This window comes from Seriola dumerili, unplaced genomic scaffold, assembly GCF_002260705.1.
Source record: "Seriola dumerili isolate Sdu_G_001 unplaced genomic scaffold, Sdu_1.0 BDQW01002667.1, whole genome shotgun sequence".
In the NCBI taxonomy this organism is placed as follows: Eukaryota; Metazoa; Chordata; class Actinopteri; order Carangiformes; family Carangidae; genus Seriola; species Seriola dumerili.
Window position 1 is genome coordinate 6,434 of NW_019176922.1, and position 10,197 is coordinate 16,630.

At 43.1% G+C, this 10,197-nt stretch overlaps 1 pseudogene; it reads right to left on the reverse strand.

Moving 5' to 3' along the window:
- Nucleotides 1-271: 271 nt before the first annotated feature.
- On the reverse strand, nucleotides 272-9,369 carry LOC111239432 (annotated as a pseudogene).
- Between the last annotated feature and the right edge of the window lie 828 nt (nucleotides 9,370-10,197).

A 10,197-nucleotide genomic window follows, 5' to 3' on the forward strand; every position in this document is an offset into this window, starting at 1 on the left:
AGTGGTTGAGGCGTATCCCACATGTAACAAATGCCCTGACTCCTGTCCGGCTGGACCATTTCTGCTGCTCGTCATTTCCCTACTCTCTTCCTCCACATTTCCTGTGTGGTCTCCACTGTTAGCTATCTACTAAAGGAATCAAATGCCCCAAAAATAACTGGACACAAGTGGACAGGCAGCACAAACCTGCTGTTTACTGTGAATGAAACAGTGTGCTCTGAGAGATTCTTGTGGAGCTACTTGTGGGAATAATGGGCTCTGAGGCCAGCTGCTAGGAGTCCTTCTTGGTCCCTGTATAACCAAAGTGAGAGTTGTTTTCCATATTCTTTGGAAAGAAGTCAAACACGTTTTCCAGTTCGGCGATGGCCTCTGCCACAGTCGTCCCTTTGTCACCAATCTTGTTTTGTGGTTTGTGAAAAGCGTGAAGGAGCTCTGAAATCTGGAGGGAGCTCAGAGTGGACCGGTGCTCCTTCACGTCGAAAGGAGCAAGTTTGAGATGGTTACAATGCATCTGATCAGACTCCTCCTGGGGGCGCCTCCCTTTGGAGGAAACCCCAAGGGTAGACCCAGAGCACGCTGCAGAGATGATGTATCATCTGGCCTGGGAACGCCTCAGGGATCTCCCAGTGCTTGGCTGGAAAAACATTGGGTGGGGAGAGGGAGGTGGAGACTACTTTTGCTTGACCTACTGCCACCCAACTCCAGATGAACAGAATGGAAATGAAGGATGGAAGACCGCTTAAAAAGGTTTAGAGCTTTCAAAAAAATCCAAAAACATATCTGCTGGTAATCTGGTTCTGATTTATATTAATGATTTTACTTGGTTTGTTATTTATAGTTTGTTGAAAAGAACAGTAACTTGACAAACACAGACCTTGACGTCACATTCAGCAGCTGCTGATCTTCACTCTTACCTTCATTATGGTCCTGATCCTTGCTTTGTCCCATTTGGTTGACGATGTCCCCTTTCATTCCAGAGAGTGAAACACACAGTCGTACTCCTCCAGTCTTCAGGTGCTGACTGATGAAAATGTCAGGTCAACCTTCATCTGGAAGTTTCATACAATGCGTTGGGGAGGATCTCTCCTTGGTCCACGTCCTCAATTGAGCTCCTCTCCATCTTTCCTCCCAGAACATACACAGCTCTTGGTGAGGGAAGAAACTGTAGCGTGGCAGCTGACTGGAGAGGAGGGAGTCTTCTGGAGGAGAGACCCAACTGCGAGGGAAGACTCTGGGAGGGAGAGAGAAGGAGAAGAGGGAGAGAGAGAGAGAGAGAGAGAAAGAAAGAGAGAGAGAGGGAAGAGAGAGAGAGGGGGGGGGGAGGAGAGGGAGAAGAAGAGAGAGGAGATGAGAGAGAGTGAGGAGAGAGCAGGAGAGAGGAGAGAGGGAGAGAGAGAGAGGGATGAGAGAAGAGACGAGGGAAGTAGAGAGAGAGAGAGAGAGAAGAAGAGGAAGAGAGAGAGGAAGAGTAAGAAAGACGGGAGAGAGAGAGAGAGGGAAGAGAAGAGAGAGAGAGAGTGAGAGAGGTGAGAGAGAGGGAGCGTAAGTAGAGGAGTTGAGAGAGTGCGTGCAAGGGGTCAGAGAAAGAGTGAAAAAGGACAAACAAGGAAAGGAAAACAAGGGAAAAGAGAAGATGAAGAGATTGCCAATTATGGCAGTCCCACCAAGCATTTGAAGAGCGTTGTTCCCGTCTCCATCCAACCAGTCGAATTACAGGAAACACTGGTCCCAAGTCCGCTCTCTTCACTTGCATTACAGTGTTTGAATTAAATGGCCTCAGCGGTTGTTTGTCAGAACATTATGATTGTCACACAGTGAAGTTGACTTTGCCTTGTTTTGGATTTATATAAAATGTCATTTTCTCCATCATGTTCCATTCCTATTACCACATTTGTGTTAGATTTGTGTTCCTGAATGAATGATATGAATATGTTTGCTTCTGAAGCCGATCCCAAACATAATGTGAACGTTTCCCACACAACTCCCCCCACAGGTCCCTGTGTATGTTAGTCAGAGAGGCGGAACTACTTCCTTCACTAAAGAGAGTCAACTAGAGGAGAGAGGACTCACCTGTTTCTTCTAATTGGTTTCACACAGCAATCTTATTCATCTCTAACCCATTCAAAACTCACTTTTATAACTCAAACTGAACTATTTCCGAGAACTACACTGCTCCATGACCCACAGAACAGCTTGTACTTGAAAGTGGAATGTACAGAGCAAGCCTGAACATTTGTCCGCTCTACTGTTGGTCCCAGGACCTGACTTCAAATTCTGCTTATTTAACCAAAGGTTAAAGTCAAGACTGAGAGGAGTGATTGACTAATCACTGGTAAATTGCAGGGTCTCTGAGTAGTTCTATATGAATATGATTAAAGTTTAGCATATTTTACATGGAAACTAGACATCAATTGTGTCAATTTGAGTTCTACCTTTTTCCAGCATGATGAGCTCCTCCCCATAGTCCAAAATTTTACTTCTTTCAGCCATCAGACACAAGGTTGTAGAGTTAGAAGTTCTTATTATGTAAGTTTATTGTTATTTCTCTCCGTTTGTCCAACATCCTCTGGTCAGTCCTTGGTGGTACGACAGCTCATGTAGGGTCGCTCAGAGCGAACCTCCTATTGTCTCAGTGTGTTTCAGGTTCCAAATGATATGTGAACAATCTTCTTCCATCATTATACCAACTCGTAATAAACACACAGCAAAACTGTAACTGCCAGTCCTCCTCGTCCATTACAGCCCACTTCATCCGCCACTTGTAAAATGTGGACGACCTGTGGAGCAGAGGACAGAGCATCTAGAGACTGAACGGTTAACATTGATCAGGACAGCGATATTTCTCGCACTGGAAAAGAGATCTTTTAATAAATGTGTGGTTGTGTTTTATGGTGGCTGCGTAGTAATGTCGATTTGATTTTTTGACTCTCTGTGTTTATTGCTTCGTGTCTCACGGATCGTCTGCTCCATTTGAAGGAAGGTGAATACATAGCTAAGGCTCTCCAGTGAGTTCCAGGGAGCAGAGTCTATGGAAGTGCTTGTTAACCTGTCCTCTCTTCGATTTGAATAAGTACTTTTCCCTCTTTGTTCTCCTGTCGTACCGATGTGTTCAAACATCTGTATAATATAGATCGGTTTCCATTGGACCAATTTCAAAATTGGCAAAAGGAGGTGGAAATACAACCAAACTTTCACTGCTGTGTACACAGCTGCATGCTTGATCGGTATATACATTCCTCATCGTTACATCGTTTATTGTTTCTTCAACATGTCTCCTCCTGCAGTTTCAACTCTGAATATTTCATGTTCAGGAAACATATAAATCAGTGAAATTAATGAGTAAGTGGAAAATAAAGTATTAAACAGATGTATAAAGAGTTCTCACAATGAAACATAAAAAACACACTGTACCATCACCTGTGTTGAGCGCGTTGCTTTTCACAATTGAACATCTGGCTTTGGTAGAGCGTTTTCGGCATTGCTCCATAACAACACTCTGTTCTTTTGACCACCAGCCAGCGTGCAAGGCGTCTCGGTTATCTAAGATAATTTTTTTCACCGAGTCCCCGTGTTAATACGGACAACTTCCTGTCGCTTGTCGCAGGAACTGCTCTGATAGTCATTGTACCAGTGCAAAATCAACAAACAGGTTGGGAGGGTTTGTGACTTCCAGAAGAACGCAGGTGAGAACATTACTTGAGGGAGTATTTTCACTGGTTGGAGCAAACTAAGGTTTTTTGTCGAGAATAAAGATTCAATTTCATATAATATAATATGTACTAGTAGGATTCAGTTTAAAAACTTGTGTGTTTTGTTATTAAAGTTGAAGTGAAAAAGTGAAACTAAATCATGCAGGGAGTGGAGACGCAGGACGAAAAACAATGCAGAGCTAAAGAAGTAGAGCGAGAAAAGAGTGAGAATAATATATGTTAAAACGATGATTCTACCTGGCTGATTTGACCGACGACAGAAAACGAAGCCAAACAAACAACTACACTTTTTCCCAATCTTTTGTTTGATGAAAGATCGAATAAAAGACTGAAGATTCAGGCTTTGCTTAGGGGTGGGGCTTAGGGGGTTGTTGGTCATCGTCAACGTCCACCGAGTCAGTACAGACAGGGATGAGGAGGCGTATTCGGATTGTTAGGATTTTATAATGGAAGCTGCAGAGCTGGATAAACTGCAGATTAAGGAAACATTTTCACCTACTTTGACATCCACATGACTCACAATGTCAAGAGAAACACAGGCTATCTTCTTTCATGTGTTGAGGAGGAGCCAACAAGAAGTTTCATCTTTAACTGACCTATCCAGCTTTCAGAAAGAAGCTATCTATGGAACTTTACTCTGAGCGGGGAAACTAGTAGTTTGTTGTTCAGCAGCGAGTGAATTGTGGCGTTAAAGAACTCTCCTCTTGTATAACATTAAATAGGTTCAACAATCTCCTGTGTTTACATGCTGCACAGTTTTCAAAACATGACATGTTCTCCACTCTGAAGTTGTTTATAGGAGGTTCACCTTCAAACAGAGAGGAAGGCTTGCGGTGGTTTTCGGCAGTGTGTAGTTTTTATAGAGCTTTCGGCGGTCATGCACTCTAAGGCTTAATACTTAAGTTGTGTCTGGAGGGTATACTGGCTCCCGAGTTTTTGGGGACACTGGGATATTGATTCATCCATCCAAAACTCCTCTTGTGGGAGAGTATTTTGAGTTAGTGATCTTTCTATTCCTCTCTCACCTTTCTTCTTTTTGTAAACCATGAATCCAGTGACTGCAATGAGGACGAGAGTGAGAGCAACCACTGCAGTGATGATGGAGACGGTCACGTTACTGGGCTTCTCTGGTGAACAACAACATAACAAAATAATTACAGATGATACAGATAAACAGGTTAGAACAGAACAGAACTGTATATCCATCCATCCATGAATCTGTTCGTCCTATTCAGCTGTTATCTTAAATATATATTAAACCCTCATGTGTTGGACAGACACTGTGGAAAACAGCAATGCATGTTATAATTAAACCCATAAATAAATTCAAATGTAACTTAAACACTTAAGCACAAAAACTGATAATTATATCAAGACTAAAGTTCAGCAAAGTAGATCCAACAGAATAAAATCATGTTGTGTAGCTTTGACCACTGGCTGCTCTGTGTTTTCTGGGTGAAGTAAAGAGTGGACAGGCAGGGGGGAAACCTGATGGTCCAGTGGTTGAGGCGTATCCCACATGTGCACAAATGCCCTGACTCCTGTCCGGCTGGACCATTTGCTGCTCGTCATTTCCCTACTCTCTTCCTCCACATTTCCTGTTGGTCTCCACTGTAGCTATCTACTAAAGGAATCAAATGCCCCAAAAATAACTGGACACAAGTGGACAGGCAGCACAAACCTGCTGTTACTGTGATGAAACAGTGTGCTCTGAGAGATCTTGTGGGAGCTACTGTGGGAATATGGGGCTCTGAGGCCAGCTGCTAGGAGCCTTCTGGTCCCTGTATAACCAAAGTGAGAGTTGTTTCCATATTCTTGGAAAGAAGTCAAACACGTTTTCAGTCGGCGATGGCCTCTGCCACAGTCGTCCCTTGTCACCAATCTTGTTTGTGGTTTGTGAAAGCGTGAGGAGCTCTGAAATCTGGAGGGAGCTCAGAGTGGAGCCGGTGCTCCTTCACGTCGAAAGGAGCAAGTTGAGATGGTTCATGCATCTGATCAGGACTCCTCCTGGGGGCGCCTCCCTTTGGAGGAAACCCCAGGGTAGACCCAGAGCACGCTGCAGAGATGATGTATCCCATCTGGCCTGGGAACGCCTCAGGATCTCCCAGGTGCTGCTGGAAAACATTGGTGGGGAGAGGGAGGTGGAGACTACTTTGCTTGACCTACTGCCACCCAACTCCAGATGAGCAGCAGGAAATGGAAGGATGGAAGACGCTTAAAAAAAGTTTTAGACCTTCAAAAAAATCCAAAATCCAAAATCTGCTGGTAATCTGGTCTGATTATATTAATGATTTTAACTGGTTTGTTATTATCGAATATTTGTTGAAAGAAGTATTCACTCTTGTCATCTATTCAGCTCATGGCTGCTTGATCTGTCACTTGCTACTTCATTAGGTCCTTTGATCTCTGCTTTTGTCCAGTATGGTGACGATGTCCTCCTTCACTCCAGAGAGATGAAAACACACAGTCGCCTACCTCCTCCAGTCTTCAGGTGTGACTGTCGGAAATGTCAGCGTCAACTTCTTCATCTGGCAAGCTTTCATCAAAGGTGGGGAGGATCTCTCCTGGTCCACACCTTCGCTCATTAAGTTCCTCCCATCTTTCCTCCAGATACGATCTACAGCTCTGTGAGGAGAAACCTGTACGCGTTGCTCAGCTGACTGAGAGAGGGAGTCTTCTTGGAGGTGAGAGACCACTGAGGAAGCTCTGAGAGGAGAGGAGAGAGGAGCAGGAAGAGAGAGAGAGAGAGAGAGGGAGAGAGAGAGAGATAGAGAGAGAAGAGAGAGGAGAAGAGGAGAGAGGGAAAGAGAGAGAGAGAGTAGAGAGAGAGAGAGGAGGAAAGAAAGAAGAGAGAGGTTAGGAGAGAGAGAAGTGAGTAGAGAAGAGAGGGATCAGAGAGAGAGGTGAAGAGAAGAGTAGAGCACAGAGTGAGAAGAGAGAGGAAAGATGAGAGAGAGTGGTAGGTAGAGAGCAGTGAGAGAAGAGAGAGAGGGAGAGAGAGAGAGGGATAAGAGAGAGAGAGAGAGAAGAGAGAGAGAGAGAGAGATGAAAAGAGTGAAGAGAGAGAGAGAGTAAGAAAGACGGGAGAGAGAGATGAGAGGATGAGACGCAGAAGAGAGAGACGAGAGTGAGAGAGTGTGAGGTAGAGGAGCGTAAGTAAGGAGTGAGAGAGTGGTGCAAGGGGAAGAGAAGATGAAAAAGGACAAACAGAAGGAAAACTAAGGGAAAAGAGAAGATGAAGAGATTGCAATATGAGTCATCAAGGCTGAAGCGTTGTATCCCGTGCGTCATCCAACCAGTAAATTACAGGAAACACATGGTCACAGTCTCGTCCTTCACCTTGATTAGCGAGTGTGTTGCAATTAATTAATGGCCATTAGGGTGTTGTCAGAACATTTATTGATTGTCACCATGTGAAGTGTTGTCTCTTGGTTTGGATTTATTTATAAATGTCATTCTCATCATGTTCATTCTTATTACTTCACATTTGTGTTAGATTGTGTGTCTGAACTGAACTGATATGAATTGTTTGCGTTCTGATAGCCGATCCCAACTATGTGAACGTTCCACACAACTCCCCCCACAGGCTGTGGTTGTAGTCAGAGAGGCGAACTAACTCCTTCACTAAAAGAGAGTCAACTAGAGAGGAGAAGGACTCACCTGTTTCTTAAGGTTTCACACAGACAATCTTAATTCATCCAACCCATTCAACAACTCACTGTTATATACTCAAACTGAAACTACGCGAGCGACTCACACTGCTCCAGACACATACACAGAACACGCCCTTGACTTGAAAGTGAAAGTACAAGAGCAAGCCTGACATGTCCGCTCTACTCGATTGGTCCAGGACCTGTACTTCAAATTTTCTGCTTATTTCTCACACCAAAGCGTTAAAAGTCAGACTGAGAGGAGTGATTGACATATATCACTGGTAAATTGCAAGAGGTCTTGAGTTTAGTTCTATATATATGATCTAAATTAAAGCATATTTTTACATGGTAAAACTATGACAGTCTAATATGTCGATCAATTTGTTTCTACCTTTTCTTTCACAGCATATGTAGCTCCTCCCCATAGTGCCAAAAATATTTATCTTCTTATCAGCCATCAGGACACAAGGTTGTGGTTAAAAAGTTCTATTATTAGTGTAAATATTATTGTTATTTTCTCGCTTTGTCCAACATTCCTTGGTCAGTCCTTGGTGCGTTAGACAGCCAATGTATGGGTTACGCGAGAGCGAATCACTCCTATGTCTAGTGATGTTCATGGTCCTATAATTGATATGGAGCACTATCATTTCTTCCATCATTATACCCTAAACTGAATATATAAAAAAACACACAGAAAACTGTAATGCCAGTCTCTCGTCCCACTACAGCCACTTCATCGCGTCTGCTAAAATGTGGAGCGACCGTGAGGAGCTAGAGGACAGAAGCTATCTAGAGATGAAGTTAACATTGATCGGACAGCGATATTTCTCCACTGGAAAAGATCATCTTTTAATAAATGTGCTGTTGTGTTATGGTGCTGCGTAGGTAATGTGATTGATTTGAACTCTCTGTGTGTATTGCTTCCAGTGTCTCCACCCGGATCGGCTGCCTCCATTGGAAGGAAGGTGAATTATAGCCAAGGCTCCTCTCAGTGAGTCAGGGAGCAGAGTCTATGTTGAAGTGCCTCATGTTAACTTCCTGTCCCGTCTACTGATCGATCATCTGAACAGTAAGCTACTTGTTCCCCTCCTTTCTTTGTTCTCCTGATCTGTTACCTGCAATGTGTTTAGCATTAAACATCCCTGTTTACTGAATATATGCATCAGTGGTTTCTATTGGAACCAATTTCAAAATTGGCAAGGATGGTGGAAATCACAACCAAACTTTCACTGCTGTGACACAGCTGATGCTATATCGGTATTACATTCCCTCATCGTTACATCGTTATTGTTTCTCACCGATGTCTCCTCCTGCAGTTTCAACTCTGAATATTCATGTTCATGGAAACTAATCAGTGAAATTAATGAGTAATGGAAAATAAAGTATTAAACAGATGTATAAAGAGCTTCCACAATGAAACATAAAAACACACTGTACCATCACTGTGGTTGAGGCGTTGCTTCAAATTGAACATCCTGGCTTTGTAGAGGTTCGGCAGATTCTCATAACACTCTGTTTTGTGCCACTGCAGCAGCCAAGGGTCGGTATCTAAATAATTTTTCATCCAGTCCCGCGGTTCAAACAACTTTCTGTCGCTGTCGCAGTAACCTGCCTGAATATCATCGACCAGTGCAACAATCACAAGAGGCGGGAGGTTTGTGACTCCAGAAGACGCAGTGAGAACATACTTGAGGGAGTATTTCACTGTGGGACAAACAAGGTTTTACAATCATCATAAATATAATGTATTCAGTAGGATTCAGTTAAAACTTGTGTGTTGATTGTTTTATTAAGTTGAAGTGAAAGTGAAACTAAATCATGCAGGAGTGTGACGCAGGAGAAAAATGCAGAGTAAAGAAGTAGAGAGAGAAAGAGTGAAATAAATATGTAAAACGTGATTCTACCTGCTGATGAACCGAGACAGAAAAGAAGCAACAAAAATAACTTTTCCATCTTGTTTGGATGAAGACGAATAAAAGACTGAAGATTCAGCTGCTTAGGGGGTGGGGCTTAGGGGGGTGTTGGCACGTCAACGTCATCACGTCAGACAGGGGATGAAAGGAGCTATTGGATTGATTTTAATGGAAGCTCAGAGCTGAATAAACTGCAGATTAAGGAAACATTTTCACCACTTTGACATCACATGACGTCACATCAGGAAAACACAGACTGTTTCTTCATGTTAGAGGAGGAGCCACAGAGTTCATCTTAACTGACCTATCAGCTTTCAGAAGAAACGTCTATGAACTTACTCTGAGCGGGGAAAGCAGTGTATTGTGGGTAAAACTCATCTCTATTTGAGTCAACAAGTCTCTGTGTGATCATGTGCACAGGGCAAAAAAAATGACATGTCATCCAGCTCTGAAGTTGTTAGAGGTCACCTTCAACAGAGATGCTGCTCTGCTGTTTTCTCCCTCATGCTAAGCTAAGCTAAAGTTGTCTGGGAGCTAACTGCTCAGAGTTGACACTGATATTGATCATCCATCAAACTCCTCTGTGAGAGTATTGATTAGTCAAGTAATATTCATATTCCTGCAGCTACAGATGAACATGTGAACTTCAGAAAAAAAAGACAATCTTTTGAAACTTGGACACTTTATTGAAAAGTGAAACATCAGCACCAAAGGAAAGAACAACACATCTGATATTTTCTAATGGTGGAATTATAAAACCATTAAATGTAAATTTACATTTGCAGTGTGAAACAAAAGGAAATGTCAGGACAATAACTTGTGTTCCCTGAAGGAGAGGAGCAAGGTACAACACAAAGTATGAGACGTGTACACGCCCCGCAGAGCAGCCACCAAACCGGGGTCAGACCTCCAGCACTGTAG